The sequence below is a fragment of the Apis cerana genome, linkage group LG8 (genome assembly GCF_029169275.1).
Source record: "Apis cerana isolate GH-2021 linkage group LG8, AcerK_1.0, whole genome shotgun sequence".
Lineage (NCBI taxonomy): Eukaryota > Metazoa > Arthropoda > Insecta > Hymenoptera > Apidae > Apis > Apis cerana.
Window position 1 is genome coordinate 6,607,012 of NC_083859.1, and position 19,160 is coordinate 6,626,171.

A 19,160-nucleotide genomic window follows, 5' to 3' on the forward strand; every position below is an offset into this window, starting at 1 on the left:
GATCCATGAGTCTTGAGTGCACGTTTCATATAAATAATACAACCAACCCTAATTCACGGAGCGCAGACGGTGATGGCGATTACAAAATGATGGTTCCCGGCGCGCTTGACCCAACACGCTCTCATCCTCCCATTCTACTCACTGCTCTCTCCGTGTGCCCTCCGTGACATTTTCAAATTCAATTTTCTCCTCCTGCAAAAAGGAAAAGAAAGAAAGCTTTCAAAATTTCTCGCAGGACACTCGACAGGACCTCGACTCGTTTTTTTTCCCTTTTCCTTTTTCCTTTCTTTTTTTCTTTTTTTTTTTTTTTTGCCATTAAGAATTCCACGATATTCGATTCGAGAGTTCTGCTGGTAATTTTTCACGAACCTCTCGGTATCGAGGAGTGTCATCGAGACCCATTCACGTTCCACCTTCTCCTCCCAAATGCGCCTCCTCCTCCTCTCCCCTCCCTCTCCCCTCCCCCTCATCCTCCAGCAATGATCAAACGCGTCTCTGTCGACGATCGATTCGTTTGAAAATGCAGCGTGTTCCGGTCCCAGCCGATTAAACGTGGAACGTGAATGTGGCCGGCGTGTTTCGCGGGGCCGAACCAGGATCGTCCCGTACATTGGTGCGTGTAATATGCACGCACCTCTGAATATCCCCTGTTTATCCCCCGCGATTTTCCACCGAGACATCCGCGTTACGGTTATTCGGATACAGGGGGGAGGGAGGGTTGAACGTGTTCGCCTGTTACGTATTATTCATGGAACAGGCGGTCGAAATTTAAAATTCTCGACGCAAGTGGGGAATAGAGGGTGGCGTAGCTCGCGTGCTCGACCGCGCGTAATTTTAATAACGTCGTTTCGGCGTGGCCAAGAGTGGAGACAGTGGTTGGACAGTTTGACGAGTTGGGCGAAGGGCGGATGGTGCGTCGAAAATGAGAGGAGAAGATTTTTCTTCCTTTTTAACGATTTCTTGGAAAACGAGAGAAATGGAATGGATGGAATGGAAGGAGGGGTAGTATTTGCGATCTTTGAATGACGAAAGATCACTGTAGTGTTGGGACGCATTCTATGTTTCAATTCTCTTACGAAGAGTTCTAAAAGAGATTAGATGGCGAACGTTTTACGATCTCGTTGTAAAGATTTTGGGAAATTTTTCTCGTTCGAGATGGCTCCTCGAGTTTGTAAGTTTGACATCCTCTTTGATCTCTCGTTGTGCACGAAAAAGTGCTTCTCGAAGATCTTAAGACAGGGAGGAGGAGGGCGACACCGATAATAATGGATACGGAAATTGGAAGATTGTGCTTATATCGAAATCGCTGATTAATCTTGCACGGTCTAAGCAAAATACAGGCAAGTCTCTCTTACCAACTTTCCACCTTATCGTCCCGTCTATCTGCCGTTTTTCTCGCATATCCCGACCCGTTGGAAGAAGGTCAAGTGTGTTGAGTCAGGGAGTAATGGGGGGTGAAAAACAGGCGCGTACATAATTTTCCAAGTAACCCGTGATTAAATACTAGAAAAATCTACCTGGCCTGATCTTATCCATGCATCGAATCTAACTCGATTTAATTTAGATTTAATTCGTACTTTATATCTATTAATAAAAGAAAGTAACTATTAATAAAGTAAAATAATCGACCGTTAACCCGTTGAGAGGAATAATCAAGTTGAAAATTTCTTTAATTGATCATTGATTAAAATATTTATTCATATAATCTCGATCGTTTAACACTACGTTTATTGAAATAATTTATCGAAATAAAGTCAATTAATTTATTCTTAAACTTCAACTTCGTTAAAATTTTGCTTCGTTAAAATGATCTATGATAATTAGATCTAACGTAGTCTAATATAAACTTAGTTCAAACAATCGGCATAGTTATCGCTCGGATTTAGATACAAAATTGAATTTATATTTCGATTAAATCTATCTCAAACTTATAAAATTTAATCGATATTCACGATACGAATAGACTAAATACAAAAAAGCAAGATCTGTTATAATATAACTTCCACCTAATGCAAACTCAGACTCCAGACTCAGCATTCATTTCCCAATTCTAAATAAGAGATTTAACTCATACTTGGATTAAAAGCTAGGACTCGAACCCATCTCGAACCTAAATAAAATCCGATCGGAGTCGAAATTAAACTTGACTGGAAATCTAAGCTAAAACCAACGTAAATCCTCGGATGGTTGCCGCGTTCGCGAGTTTTCCTCTCGTCTTTACCAGAAGAGATATCGCGAGAATCACGTTTCTCCCCTCGATCGATAAGTTAGTTAGAGCGAAATAAATTCCGACATGAAGTGAAGTTGAACGTGCGGAGTTGGGAGAGGGGGGAAAGGTATTGCTCATAGCGTTACGTGCCCGTCGAATAGTTTTCGCATTCCGCATTGGATGCGGGGGAAAAACGGGACGATAACGAGAAACTCGGAACGGGCGTCCAAGGAAGAAGCTGTACTTGAGTATATCTCGTTCCTCCGAGTAGTTGTTCCTTAAGACAGGATTTAACTGTAGCTGCGCCGCGAGAGACGTCTTTCCGAGGAGCGAGACGTTACCGATCGAGTAAAACGTTCGAAATGCAAATCTTTCGCGACGACGATGAAAAGTCGTTGGACCGGCAACTACGCTGAGCCCAAATTTTCAAACGAGAGAGAGAGGATCCAGATATTTTTTTTCTTCCCTCGCTCTCCGTACAAACTCCCTTTTTCCCCCCAAAACGCTCGAAATCGGGGGACAGGCATATCGAGCGTGGCCCATTCAATTAATATCAGACGATTAATAATATTCACGTTGTGAACGGTTGGATTACGTTGGAGGAGGGATTTCCGTGATCTGGTTGTAAGCGGATCCTCCTCCTCCTCCTCTCCTCTTCTTTCCCCGAATGAGCGGAGGAATTGATAATTGGCTCTAATTTTTAATTAGCCCGTTTATTGGGTTAATTACGGAGACGGGGATCCTCGGAGTTCCCAGCGTGCGATTCCCAAAGCGACTTTTCTCCAATTTCCCTCCCTCCCTTTCCCCTCCCTCCATTTTTTTCCGCTCCGCCCTCGATCATAAGAGATTATCGAAATAAAGTCGTCGAACGATCGAATCTCGACCGAGCCTTTATACCGAATCTTATCTCGCCACGGAAACCAGTCAATTTTTTTTTGAGGTTATGGGACGCAGTTTCGAAAAGAAAATTACGGCGGAGGCCATTTGCATAGCTTGGCTGCCGGTTTCCATTTCGTGCCTTCTTTCGTTTAACTGTCATTGGATTCATCCCATTCGGCTCCGTTCCATCTTTCTCCGTGTTCCTCATCTTTGGTGTTATTCTAACGTTACTCGTTTTAGGATTTGGAAATATTGCTCGCGAAATTAAGGATCGGGTTAATTGAAAATTCAAGATTTGATGATAAAATTATCATTTTCGGTATATGTATATGCTAATTTTGAAGATGACAATAGCGATGAATTTTCTCTAAACGTATTCACTTTCGAAAGGAACACAATTCTGAATTTATTATATAAAAATGATGATTTCGACGTGTTTAACGCTTTTGCTGGCAATTTTTTAGATTTGACTTTAAGAACAGAAAATACATAGAGAAATTATTATTCGATAAATAAGAGAAATTTGGTTGATAAAAATTTGATGAAATTATTTATTATAACATCATATTTGGTAAAATATTTTTTCGAAAAATGATGTATAAATAAAGTTCACACGTATCTATTTAAATAGCATTCTCTGAAAAAAATCGATCGTAAAATTTCATAAACATCGTACTAAACTTGTGCTGACCTAAGGCAATATTTGACACATTGACCCAATGCGCCAGGATTGGCCTAATATCTTAAGTGTTGGTCTCGATACCGAGCTTGTAGCAATATCGTAACATTATAATGTTGACTCGACACTCAAATATTGATCTAATACAATCTCACTGAATCGACCCCGAGCTATCTATCAGTAACTCACGATAAATTTCCTTTCAACGATCAAGGATAAAACTCAGATTACAAACGAGCAATCTCATAATCAAGTGTCAATAAATTCTCTTCCAGCTAACAATTAATAACAGTTAATTAAATTAAATAACGAATTCTTTACAAATAAATTTCGCATAAATCGTCTCATCGTATTATAGTTTTAAAATTATGATAAAATTGGGAAAAAGGAGTATGTTCACAACATCAACAACGTTACATCGTATGCGAGACTATCCACCGGGTAATTATCCGTCCAATATCCATCCTAATATTTCCCCTTTAACGACGTTGCCCTAAATCTAAAATTCCGTAACGAAAATCGTATGGAAAACTTAACCGAAACGCGCGTAACCACTTATTTATTCCATTTCCATTCATTAGAGGGAAATTAATCGAGGGCGGGATTCCGTCTTGTGTCAATATTTCACGAGTATCGGTTATAGATCCGGAACGGTACACGTATAACACGTATATCCCCACCTCTATCTCATCGATCCCCCCTTCCCTCCCCTCCTCCCCTCGCGTCTGACCTGGAAGGGTGGAAAACGAATCGACTTCCTCCAACTCGAAAGGATACCGGTATATAACTCGACGACTTCCTCCTCCCCCGGTGATAATCGTAAAAACTCGTTTCCGCCACGAAACACCCCCTTGATTCACCGTATCCGCCAACCGCTCCTCCCTCAATCCGTATGAAACCATTTCGGTTTAGGGAGGGCGTGCGTTCCGTGCGCGCCACTTGTTGCGAAAATGATAATGGGCACGGGCCAGAACGATTCTCGCGATCGTTAAAGATTATATCCATCGAATGCATTCCGTGGAATCAACGATGTTCGTATTAATATTCACGTTCCGTGGATTGATTCTTCTAGGGATAAATTGTGGGGATTTTTTTCGACTGAATATATGATACTTAAGGGGATTCGGTTTTGTGCGATATTACGTGTTCGAAGGATCGATTCTAGGGATAAATTGTGGATTTTTGTGAATAGGGATAAATATAATAATTGTTGCATAAATTATATTTTTGTGCATCTATGAGCAACATTTTGTCTTCGTTACGTCACTGGCTTTATATCGAAGCAAACTTCATCCTTGGTTGGTTGTAACTTAATAAATACGGTTCAACCGACATTTTCGTATATCAACTTCCGTGTTTGTTTTGGTCTTTGGAACAATGTTACGTATTGCTCTACGGAAGTGCAATCTAAATATCGCGATAAAAATACTTGATGTTAAACACTATTATTCTAGATACGAATCGTACGAAGATTTTTAAATTGAAATTACCGTGTATATATCTCGAAGATCGAATGATTAAACTACTAAAATTATGTATTATGAAGTTATATTTTTCTGATTAATTACTAAAACTCGGTTGATAGTTACAGAAAATTGTTGAGGATCTAACCGCACCTAGAATCTAGATCTTCAACGGTGATCGCTCTTTTCGCAAAATCGCATGGCTAATTTCGAGAAATTCGCCCGAATTCGCTTTGAGAATTTCAAATCTACCCGTATATACATATATACATATATATATATATATATATTTTTCCTTACCATTCGTCTTTCAAATTTCAAACCCTCTCGGTTCTCGATTAACGGATTAGCGATTCATTTCAATCGTGAATTTTTACTAAATCATCCCAATCATGTAACCCACTAACTCGAATTGCACGTATTGCGCGATACAGTCGGTAGAAAATGATACATAATCAAAGATAACCAAAGATCACCGTCGTATTGACCTTAAACTGAAAGTTTCCCCACCTTGTGAATATCGAATCGGACACACCTTCATCTCGCCACTAATAAATGCTATTAATCTCGGTGTTATTAATCCCGTTAAGCGTATTCGGGGAAACTTGGTTAGAACTTGCTCGATCCAAATTTTAATACGAGCAATACATATTCAATATTCTTTCGCAGACAGTTTGCGCGATAATGCTTATCGGCTGAAATGTCCACGGTGGTCCCCTTTCCTTGGTGGGCAATGCCTCGGGGGATTCAAGCGAAGAAAAAAACACCGCTTTCTCCCCTCCCCCTCGAAGCCCCTTACAAGAAGAACCTCTCAACGCGGCTCGACTTCGCAATGGAAACCACACCGTACAACTGTCCATCACCGCGATTTCCTCGATAATCCAATCGTAGGAGGGGAGGAGACAACTCTCTGACAGAGGCGGGACCCTTACCCCTACGTGCCCGCTATCACTCCTCCTTCTGTCTCGTAAATTTCGCCATCACGCCGTTCTATCTTTTCTCTTCTACAAAGTTGTGTAGGCGTGCAACCTTTCCTTTTTTTTTTTTTTTTTTTATATAGAAGAGAAGGGATTTCTTAGGGAAGGGATGTGACTGTGAATTTTTATTACAGTTAAAAATTTATGTTCTTAAGAGTCTTGAATGCATGGAAGTAAGGATTCCTCGTGGAAGGATTTAGTGATAGAAGATATATTGATATTCTGTATCTAATCCTCGATTAGAGGATTATATAGAGTGCTTTATATGTAATGTGAAAAAATTTTTTTTTATTTCTCGTAATATATGCCGATTACGAGAGATAATTCGTGTGGTTAAGATAATAATCGTATACGAATAAGACGCACTATTAATAATTAATAATTTTCGAAAATATTTCCAGTAACTTTATAAATGGAAATAATTTTTACGATTTTTTGAATAGGTCAAATTATAACTTTTCTATAGGCAGTTCTAATCTGTCTCTTGCCCCTCTACCATCCGAAAGACAAATGAAATGAAGCAATGTCCAACAATACTCAGAAGAAAATTAAGTGCGTGTAAAACTTAAGCGCGTGTATTTGCTTATATCGCCATTTTCTTCTCGATACAATCTGCGAGCATGCTTCTATATCATGAGTATCACCTATAGTGCTATAGATTAGGTTAGTTAATTCTCTCTTCATCAACTCGAGAGGATTCTCGATGTAAAAAAATTTGCACGTCAAAGACCCGTGCTTTACTCTTGTTGACTCCGTGTCAATCACCATTATCTCTTAGTTATTCGCAAAAGAGGCTCTTAGAGATTTAGAGGTGAGGATTTGACGAGCTGTAGAGTTTGCAAATTTGCTTTGTACCTGGCAAAGTAGTAGATTTTTAGTAAAATTCGTGTTTCTTTTTTTTTGTAAGACTCTAATCTCTAATCTTCTCCATCCATCCATGATTGAGACGCGATCTAGACCTTCTATATCTCGAGGGAAGTTGGTTTATTCCTATTGTTACTCTCAGAGAGTCGAAATCCAAAACCTTCGACAAACGCGCCCGGAGCTTCGTCGTTCAAGGGGTGTCACGTGAATCTGCCGGTCGATGAATCTCCTTGATAAGAGCCCTTAACGCACGATACCCACTTGGATAGAGTATCTCGCAATTTTGATAACGCGTTTAGGGACACGGTGATAAGGACACGTACGTGAATTTCGATTCGGTGTTGTTTGGGCAACCATAAAATGATTCATTATTACGAAATTAACATTTATTTATTATTTATTTTGTTACAGATCGATTTTTCAAAATTCCGTCTTGGAACGTTAAGTTCACGATTAATTGTCCGATCTTAATTCGATTGTAACGAAAATATTGGTATTTTATTGATCGACCACGATTCGAAATTCAATGTATGTTTTTTTCAAAATATATATTTGTGGCGTGTAAAACTCCAAGAGATTTAATAACTTTCAGCGCGATACGCTTGCGAAAAAATATTCTATCTAATTTCACACCTTAAGAGTTTACAAATACGTAAAAATTATCGTGGAAACTTATTTCTTGAAAATAATAATCGTAATTATTCTCAATACTCAGCAGCGTCCACCGGAGCAAGTGTCTGAAGAGTTTTACTCTATTTTTCTTTTTTTTTTTTCTCTGGTGTCATTTAATGTCATTAACACACGACAACCCTTAATTAGTGGTGGCAGTTGCACGCGTCGAAAAACGATTTTCGAAGTAACGCAACCCCTTTTCTTGGTAAAGTGGGGCGTATCGGTGGAAAGTTGCGGGGGTAGATACGTGGCGCGACTGTATAGCACGAGTTTACGCCCTGGAACGTGGCTGCTTCCTTATTTATCGAAGCCTCCGACACGGTGACTCGTATTTTTCTCGCCAACGCCACGCTAACGACTCTTCACCCGAGTGTTTTCGCTTTAAACCCACCTCGTGCTGGAATTTGGCCGCCCCATTCTCCCCCATTGGCCACGAATTATGGCGGATGTCTGTCAACTACGCCGAGTAGCGAGCCAGCTAAACCAAGAACGAATCTGGAACAGTGGCGGCAGAAAAACTTTCCTACGAACGGGTGCTACATCTGCCCTGTTCATAAATATGTAGCGTTGGGATTAGAGCTCTCTCGCTACTCGACCGCATAGCACGAAATATTTATGGTAATTCAAATACTTGGATTCGAAAACCGGATTATGAATTCCCAGACTTGAATTCCGGTATCCGAATATACGGATTTTTCTCTCGATGCGAAGCTCTTTCTTTCATTCGAATTCAAAGTTCGAGTAAAGTTTGATTAATATAAAAGAAAGTGTCAAAGATGATATACTGTGGTAGCATTAATTTAATGTATTAAGTTTATATTCCCTGATACTAAGATAAGAAATTTTATAGATACAACAGAATATTACTTACCAACTGTAGATAAAACACGTGATTCAATCCGTATACGTATATGTGTATACAATGTGAAAGCAAAAGAGTATTTCAACATGCTTAAATTAATGCAATTATCGTTTCAATTGCGTTTTAATATTTTAAATTTTCTTTGCTTTATATCGACGTATTAAAATGAAACAAAAGGGCAAGTTATTTGAATATTATACGTAAAGGGGGATTGCAATTCAGAAAAAGGTTAAAAAACAACCGTTCTATATCGACGTTCGGGTATCTCGATACATTCATGGTTGCGCTCACCAAGCGACGTTGAAGTATCGAAAAGTAATCAAGAATCAGCCCCACACACTGAATATCCGATGGAACATCGTTCATGCTGCATTTACACCGATGGTATACCGTGTTACCGTACTTCTATTCTCGTTTACACGAATATCGTTTTCAACTATTGTGAACGATTACAGGACACGGATCTCTCAGGGAATCTCTCTCCCACCTATGGTAATACGAACAGTTATTCGTTAAATAGAAATGCACAGATTTTAGTTTAGGATATTATTTCGTAATCTATTGTTTCACGAAATAATATTGCGTTTACGATTCACGCGAACGCCGGTCGTCGTCAATAACGACGTTAGAGTCAACAACGCAGCGAACATTGTTGTATGTGGCGTTACTTTGACCTTTGACCCTTCATCTTCCCACGAATTCTGCCCACCGTGATCCACTCATAATCACAAGAAACCTTCACTGTTCAATTTTGTGTAACCGTGTTGTTTCCGTCTCGCTAACCTAACCTAACTTCGAAGATCTGAACGATGAAAATAGTAGAAAAATTCGCGAGACGCGAGATATCTGAGGTTAGCTTTGATCTTTGAACAAATTTCCGGGAAATTATTATTTATGAAAGAGGATCGGAAAATTGATTGAAAATCAATAATTTAATCTTAATCTAATTGTAAATTTAACTTAAATGAAACTATTTAACTATTTAAATATTAAACTATTTAAATATGTAACAGGAAGCCGATCGAAATTTAAGATAGAATCTATACGAGTCAAAATAAATGGATAAATGCAAACATGACTGATTCTTAATATAAATTAGAATTTGAATTTAAATATAATCGATAAATTAATTCAAACTTATATTTGAACTCACGAATCTAGTCGAGATCCAAACCTAACCTCAAACTAAATCCAAACATAATAGAAACTTAATTTGAACCTACAAGTCTAATTGAACCCTTGTTTGGATCTAATCCACATCTAACGCAAACTAACCTAACTAATCTTGCGAAACAAGCTCGAAGATAAAGATGATCGGTGGTTAATTTAACTACGGAAGAATGTCAACGTATGAAAGAAATACAACGATTTAAACCAACAACGAGTCTTAATGCAAAGCTAATCAAAGGAAACGAGTTCAAGGATAAGAATGGTCGGTTTATTCGATAAAGGAATTTCGAGGAATAAAAGGCGTGAAGAATCTGGTGGAAATACATACGTACTCTTCGGGCAACTGGTATGAACGCGACACAAGACGCATGCGCTTATTTATTAGCGCGACCGAAAATCGATATTCGACCTCTCGCTCTCTCGCACTCCCCGCTTAATATTTCTTTCGACTCGCTGCTTTTCCTGCGAAAATGCTGTACGATACCACCTCTGCTACCTATGTTGCTTTTGCAACGTCGAACGTCATTCAGATGCGATCGACAAATTCCCGTGTGTTGGTGCAACTGGACATCGATCCTTCTGGAACGGATTTAGAAAAAAATTTGTCGAAAAATTCGAGATTTCTAGAAAATAAACAGGAAATAATGGCGAATAATTTATTTTTGATTCTGGAGAAGGTAATGCTAATTTTTTAAAATTAGAACAGTATGAGTTTTATATGAAAATATTTTTGAATGAAGATATTAAATATCGTATAGATTTGATGGATTATTCTTTCTTTGGAACTTTTTAATTTTGTTAGGATATTTAGAAAAAATTATAAGATGAATTTCTTCGGTGTAAAAATACCACTTTATCGTAAAAATTTAATAGTTTTTATACTCTAATAAAACAATGCAGTTAAAAAATCTCTGACTATTATTTTTCAACAACTATTTATTATTGCCTGCATAGAGCATGAAAACCAAATTAAATTTTATTCTATAAATAAAACCGAAACATAATCCTCTAAATAATACCCTAAATATCTAATTTAAATTTTAATATTTCACGTATTTTTTTTTTTTTATATCCACGCTCATCACCATAAATTTCCCAAATTTACATTTTTTTTTCTCCTACTCCACGAACGAACGAACAAAATGCTCGCGCAACAATGCTCGGGCAAACCGTAAAATTTTCTCCATAAAAAAAGTGTCTTTCCACGTCTTTCAACCCGTGTATAATAAACGCGCGTATTATAAGTCAATTCTTCGCTGATCGATATATATATATTGCTCGAAAGACCATACCAATCCAATTCAGTAATTAACAGCCTTCCCTAAATTCGACTTGGAGAGGAGAACACGAATTAGATGAGAAAAAAGTATCACCCGGATATCGATATGATGTCCTGGAGTGTATAATTTATCGATCGAGCGTGCCGTAAAACCGAAGAGTATGGCGGTAGACCGTCGTAAAATGCGAAATTATTTCCAACTGTTATTCCCAAAGGGCGATAGTATTATCAGAGAAGCGATGGTTGGACCGTATGCAACGTGTACAATGTGTAATGGTCTCTCTGGCAAATGTAATAGAGAGAATGCGTAATGAGAGCCGCGGTGATAGGGCCGATTGAATATTCCGACCGATCGCAGAAACGATACCGCACGTGTCGTTTAATTGATCGTTTCATGCGGCTCGCGCTATTCGCGGCTGGTCCTTTTATGCGGGAGACAAAAGGTGGCGGTGAATAAACGACGTTTTTCACGCTGGCTCTCCCGACAGAGAATCGACTGGAATGCGTGCGGATCCAGTCGTCTATTGCCGTCTATTACTTATTACTACATTTATAATGCTTTCTAGAATTTCATGTTTTGTCTCAAGCATTTTTTTTTTAAGTAATTCGTAAATTGGATAAAATTGGTATCTTTTTAGATTTTTCGAAAACTCAAATTCGAAATTTTGTTTCGAAATGTTTATTTTTTTGGGAAGAAAGGATGTTTAGAGATTGCGTATTAAAATTAAAGTCGTTTATGGAATGAAAAATTGATTTTAAATTAAGAGATTCGATCGAGTCCTATGATTTTCAGATTTGTTAAAAATTTTGCGAATTTTCGAAATTCTCGAAATCCAAAAGAAGATTCCTTTTCCTGTAATGTATCCATCTTGTCGAGAGTTAAAATCGTTCCACATCGAATGAATTATCAACTATATATATAATAATTATTTTTAATTAAACAGATGGATCGAAACATAGAGATTTGATCGAAAAATCAACTTCGAATTTAACATAACCTCGAATTAAAATTAAACGGTAATTGAGATACCGAGGCAAAACTTGAGTAATAAATCTTAAACCAAATCTAATCGAGTTTGCTCAAATTTTAGAGAAAATCCTACGGATGGAATTCAAAAACTCGAAAAAAGAAAAAAAGAAAGAAAATGGAATAGAATCAAATGCAGAGTACGGAGTTCCGTTCCCTTATCCTTCCATTTTTATTTTCATCCTATTCCCCGTCTTTCCTCTCCTACTGTTTTTTTAATCAGGCGAGCAAACTGTACATTAACCGGTTCTAAGTAAAATTTGCAGATTCACCAGGGCAAATTTGCCTAGCGACGAAATGCAAACACGGCTAACGAGAGAACGGCCGATCTGTTCCTGATTTTCGCGCGGAAAACCGCCACGAATCCTTTACCGAATATGGCGGGCCGCGCGATGGTGGCGTTTTTTTTTTTTTATTTTATCGGGGGAAAAATGACAGGAAGCTTTCAAGCCGTGGATGGAGGCGTCACTTTTCACGACGTCGAGACTCGGCATCGGGAATCGGAACGCACTTGTCGGAACGATTTCAGACGTTAACATATTTATTACGCATATAGATTGCTGGATATACAGGGTGTTTAAAAGATATCGGCCTCGAAAAGAATAAGAATAGAGGAGAAGAGACGAAATTAATCAAGGATCGTTTCAAAAATGTATACGTCTTTCAACATAGAAATATCTTTAGAATTTTATCCATTCTGTTTCATAATTGACGACCAATAATGATTTTTGCGAAAAGTTTATCTTTACATTACATTTGTTATAATTCATAGTATAAAAGTATTTTAATTTTTTAATTTTATTATATATGTTAGGGATGTTGATATTCGTATATTAATTTTTCGAAAAGTCGATTAGGAGAGTTATTATTATAAAAAAATATTGGTTGATTGGTTTATTTATTAAATTATATGTAATTTAAATTTACGCGAGATGAAAAGAGACAGAGTGAGAAATCTCCATTTCACGCAAACTTCAATTAATCGCTCGATAAATATAAGTCTTTATCGAAATTTTCGTATATCAACTTTTACATTCGTTTTGATTTTTATAATCGAGTCTCCAAAGATATTTCACGAATATATTAACATCTGGTAGTGTGTAACATAAATTTGACAATGTATTTACATTTTTATATTTTCGATCATATTTTTGAATCATTCTGTATATCAACAGAAGAAACGGAGAGGAAAGAAGCGACAGTATTAGATTTCATAGCGGAATCACCGTCATTGCGCTCTTCTGACGTCCTCTCCATTTCCTTCCCCGGTACACGTGTCCGATAATTTTCCCTGCAACGAAGACGTTACTCTTTCCGAGCAAAAAGGTCTCGTTTCATGCTCAAGAGAGGGGAAATCCTGATTCGATTTTCTCTTTCTTTTATCCAGTCGTCGATCACTCTTTCCTCCCTTATCTCAAACACGAACCGTTCCGTTTTCTCGTTCATTCGTGATTCATCGAATTTTAATTTCAATCGGTTCACCTGGTTACCGATCGAGACCGTCCCGGGCTTGTTATTGCCGAGATGAATCCCACGATCGTTGTAAAACATAGAGAAATACGTAGAGCTCAAATATATCGAATCGATTTCTCGAAAAATATCCCGTGACATGAATATCTTACAGGAATATTCCCGAGAATCTGGATTTTTATTTAATTTGTTGAAAATTTTGTTATTTTTGAAAGCTTTTCGCTGTAATCATTTAGCATTAGATTTTTTTATTTATATATTATAAGATACTTTCGAAAACCCGATCCGAGCCGAACGATTTCCGATATGACCCGAACGATTCACGATCGGACCCGAACGATCCCGATTCGATCCGACTGTCGTATACGTGAAATTTTTGGATACATATCTATAGTAAAAAGCTTTCAAACGCGGGAAACACCGTTCAGATATTGATTTATCCGTTTTTACCTTACTATCTGAATCGCACTAGTTCCGACCTATAAGCTGTGTTAACTAACGTTCCAAGAAGGGATCGTTTTTTGCTTTTCCGGAAATCAGATCTGATTGGATGTTCGAGGAAGCGTGAAGATAGCGAAGAAAACAGTCTGAGGTTACGTGAACGTTTACTTACAGCGTGATATAGGGTGATTCGTAACGACTTGTCGATACCGTGAAGAACGTTGGTACAGTCTTTGGTACGATTAGCGGAACCAAAATAGCCGATAAATTGACTCATTCGCGATTTAGATCGGACAAGAGGGTTAAATAAATTAAAAGAAATAGAATTTTTCTTTTTTTTTTTTTTGTTTAAATTTATCGTGCTTGGAATTGTATCCCATTTCACGTCCAATCTCGCGTGTTCACATCTCATCCTCGCGAAATTGGAAAGAGAGATACTGTGTATTTTCTCTAGAAACGAGCCGACTTCCACTTTTCCACAAACTGATTTTTCTCAATTTAAATTAATCGAAGTATAATTTTATGATCCATGACATCCATTGATCCCATAAAATTTGATTTGATTAAATATACCATTAGAAAACAAGATTTTAAATAAACCTTTTAATTTAATGAAATATTTTCATAAAAAATACCTACCATCACATTTAGATATCGTTCTGAAGCAGTGTTACAATAAAGTATAAAGCAATTATAACGATTGAAATGACACCAGGACGTATAATTTTGCTGTTTAGAATCGACAAACATCCACGAACCCATTACCATTCTAAAACTCGTATCAACGTTGGAAAAACATATCCTGTACCGAAACCAGTATGCGTACAGATGAAAAGGAATAGGAATAAATTCTTCCATCAGGCCCTCTGTCACCGCCTGAGCTCTTTCGAATAAACGTCGATTTCAGGAGGGCGGCCAACGTTTGTCATAGTTTAATTTATTGCCGGTCCACGAGCACGACGGATGAAGACCGATAAGATAAATATTTATAGGTATCGCTTGTCCTTCCATCTTGGATTCAAAGGGTGTTGGCGAAGATCGATTTTTATTCGTGGAAATCTTTTCCTTTTTTTCTCTCTCTCTCTCCTCTTTCTCTCCCCCTCTATCGATGGATAATATCGCGCATAGGCTGACCTTACCACCCGGCTGTGATAGTATTCATGGCGCGAGGATCTCTCTGACAGGGGAATAAATTCGATTCGAAATTGGCAGCCCTTCTCCGAGGGGGTGAGAATCGGGTGAATAAATTTGATGGGTACGAAGATGAATGAAAAGTTCACGCTAGAACCTGCAACCTAATCGCGGTGGATCTCGAGAAATCTCATCGAACCCTTTAATTTGTTCCGATTTAATTTGTCCCGTGATGGTGTACGAGTTAAAACATATCGATTTTTAAAGGGAAATCTTTACGAAAAAAGAACGTCGCCGATCAAAAAAAATTTTCTAAATGACAGGCAGAATAGAATATTATTTATTGTAATTTATAATCTTGTTGAAACGTTAGCGTGCATAAATAGATTTTGATCGGAGCGGGTATAATCACTGAGTGAAAATTTCGAATTTTCAGAATTAAATTTATTTTTTCGAGCACGAGGCGAGAATCAGAAGGAAAAAAATGTTCATTTATACTTTTATTTTTCAGAAACAATCTCGTCTTCTCTTCCTCCTGTACGTATCCATTCTCTCTCTTCTTCCCTGACCCAGTGTGTTGACCGGTGCTCTCTCGAGACCCGTTTCACGAACTCGATCGACACCATCCAGAGAGAGAGAGACAGAGAGAGTGAATAAAAGAGAGAGAAAGAGAGAGAGGAAAGTGCACATGTCGTGGATAACTTTTCTCCTGATCTTCGCACCGGAAGTCGGTGGAGGAGGATTTCGTCGTCGCGATAAAGCAATTACGTCGAGTAACTTCGCGATGATCTTTCGATTGTTGTAACCTGTACGTTGCACGATTTCGTCGAGGAGAAAGGAGTGAAAAAGAATACGTCGTGGAAAGTTGGCCTTGGCAATTCCCTTTCTAGCCCAGGGTTTTTTGTCTCTTAGAATTCTTCCTCGATCTTCGTGTGTACACAAGAATTATTTATATCCTAGCATGTTATAAATTTTATGAATTGTTTCAGCTGGGTTAGAATACACTGTCTGTTATTTATAAAGTTGTTAAAGTTTTTGGAAGAATTTGGAAATGAAAAAATTCAGTTTCGGTATGTATTTGTTGTTTTTGTTATTTAAATACTTGTAGTACGATACTTATTGTAGCGCTCTTGTGTATTTGGATCTCGTGTCTGTACAGGGGTTAAATCGTATCGCGAGCGAAGGGAAGGAATATCGGAGGGAGAATTGTAAGAAAACGGAAATATAACTGGAAAATTCAGTTGGAACTTTAAAATCGTCGGTGTACGTTACGTGGAACTAGATGTTTCGTTGGAACATTGATACCTCTCGATTTTTAAAAGCATCCCCGGTGAAGGGATGAAATTACCCGCCCCTAAAAGTTCCAAGAGATTTTATTGATCCTGAAAGTCGATTCACATGTTGTATCAATTTTCCTCGTAGCCATCTTCGAAACAAGTAGTGTGCCGAGGACACCGTGTTTGAGTTATTACTTTCCTTTAAGACGATACTTTCATTACAAGTTCTTAATAAAGCGCCCCTCGTACAGTTATAACTATAGGACGAGGTATAATAAATTAAACGTAGCCGCGAGTAACGGGTGGATTACCGGGCGAAAGAGTAGGCGTGCACGGGTTGAACGACGTCAGAACGACGTGGCCGCCATTAACCTGACCGATAATGCAGCGTTAATGTAGCCCAGTCGATTCGTCGTGATTAAAACAATGTTCCGACCCTTTCATTTACGGCCAATTGCGCCACGATTCGTCCGTGGAATCCGCGGTTTCGCGTATTTCGGCTGCAGCTTTATCGTTTCGATCGTAGCCAGAAATAAATTTACCTCGTTGGTCGTATCGAGATTATCGTCAGAACTCGTCGAATCTCATTTCGCATCGTTAACGATCATTTAAGGGAATGCGAATACGTTTAGAAAATGAAAAATCTCGAATTCGAGCTTTGTTTTAATCATTATGAGATAATTTTTAGCACGTTCTATCTAACATATATAGAATTACTTGCGAAAATTTTAATTTCAAACGTGTTTATGTTTCAACGTCGTTGTTCCATAAACTTCCCTAGATTTTTCCCTAGATCGCGTAATCTTATTTACATCTAGTGACTCGAGAAAATGTAAGTGCAAGCGCAAATATTCCATCCCGAATCGATAATTTCGCGAACGAACGAAAAATAATTTTTACTATTAATACAGCGTCCAATCTAATTCCATAGAATTATTTGCATTGTTCATCCAAATCACTTCCTTAAATCGTGATCTTATTTTTCTATCTAGCGATTTGACTCATTCGATGATAAAGATGATAAGTGTTGATATTCCATCTCGAATTTCCCCCCTAGTTTTCAATTCCACGTAATTTTCCACGAACAAGATAAATTAAAAGAAAAACGAGAATTCACCGAGAGAAAGGATTTTTATATAAAGTCGTTTCGCAGTTGAGGTTATGTTGGTCCAATTTATCATAACGGCGGGGAACAAAGTAGCTTTCGGTCAAGCAGCGTGGGCGATGCTCGTGCAAGCGTAAAACCGGCGTAAAACTGACGTTCTGTCGCTACGAGTGGAACGTGAGCCCGTGAAATGATCCCCGGCGGAAGTGGGCCGCGTTTTGACGCGCATAAAAACGCGGCGGCTCGTTTACGGGAAAGTCTGAAAGGTTTATAATCCCCTCTCGTTGCAATTAAGCGCGTTTAATGAGATTGCACTTAGGTTATGTGCACGCGAGCGCCAGTTGCTGCTCTTTCGAGAAGCAATTTTCGAGTGACCCCTGTTGCTCTTTCAAGAAGTAATTAAGCAACGAGTTGCTCTTTCCTACCTTGGAAAACCTCGATGGCGAACAGCCACGAGGTTAATTTATTATATTGTTTCCTGTAGGGTGATTGAAGTGTATTTTTTCACTCGAATTTTTTTTTTTTTCAAATTGTTCTCAACGTCGGAACATAAAGTCTTTCGTCTAACTCAATGTAACTCTAAACTCTTACGTTTTGTTCTTATGAATATTAATAATCCTGTTATTAAAATTTATCGTTCTTTGTATATTCGTTTTTTTTCCTTTTTTAATAATGTAAGTCCACGTAGTATTAAAATTTATTCTCTTTGTGCTTTCTTTTCTTGTTTATTCTTCCGCGTCTTTCTTTGAACGTTGTTCCTATTCTCTTTTACTCGGGAAACGTTCCATGCGTGTACTCGTGTAATAAAGAATGTAAAAACGTTAAAAGTTAGGGGATCTCTTTCCCCATAAAGAATTGCTATTTTTAATAACCATGAAAATAACTAGTATAGAATTAATTTTCAAGGTATAGCTTTCCAACTAGAGAAACAATATCAACTTTTTTTATCACTATTACCATTATCATCGCGCTCTAAATGAAATATCGATCGTTCTCGAATATTTCTCGAAATTCGTTCGAGAAAAAGAAAATGATACAACAAGGAAATGAGATCAGAACACCAATTTCGAGGAACACGCGAAAAAAAGCGCGATAGCAATTATATCAAGACGAACATCTGCTGAATTCCTGTCCCTGACCCCTGTCGGACAGCAGCAGCTGTTTAATTTCATGGACATGGCGGTCTATGTGGAAAGTCAATTGGCATAGGGGGTCACCAGGTCCAATTAACATTATCCAAGATTTCGTAGATCTCGTTAATGAGTCTGACAAAGTCGGATCCATTGTCCTATCGTTAGAATTAGGGGGAACACAACTACTTGAGGGGTTAGCAGGGGTACCAATTGTTCCCCCATTACGAAGGGTACCATTCGAGCAGACTCTTCCGCGTATTTATATCGATTTTGTTCGTGAAACGATCCGATCCAGCCTGTTCTCTACCACGTTTGCTATACAAAGAAAGTTTTCACATCCCTTGTTCTTTCGTTCTACGAAATATAATTTTCACGGATAAGAATTAAGGTTAATCGAATTGAATTTTTTGAATTCGGAAATATCGTATAATCGTATGAATCGATGATAAATGCTACGTGTAAAAAAATATTAATTTAGAAAAAGGGTATTCTCGATACCCTTCACTCAACAGCTCCCTCAAT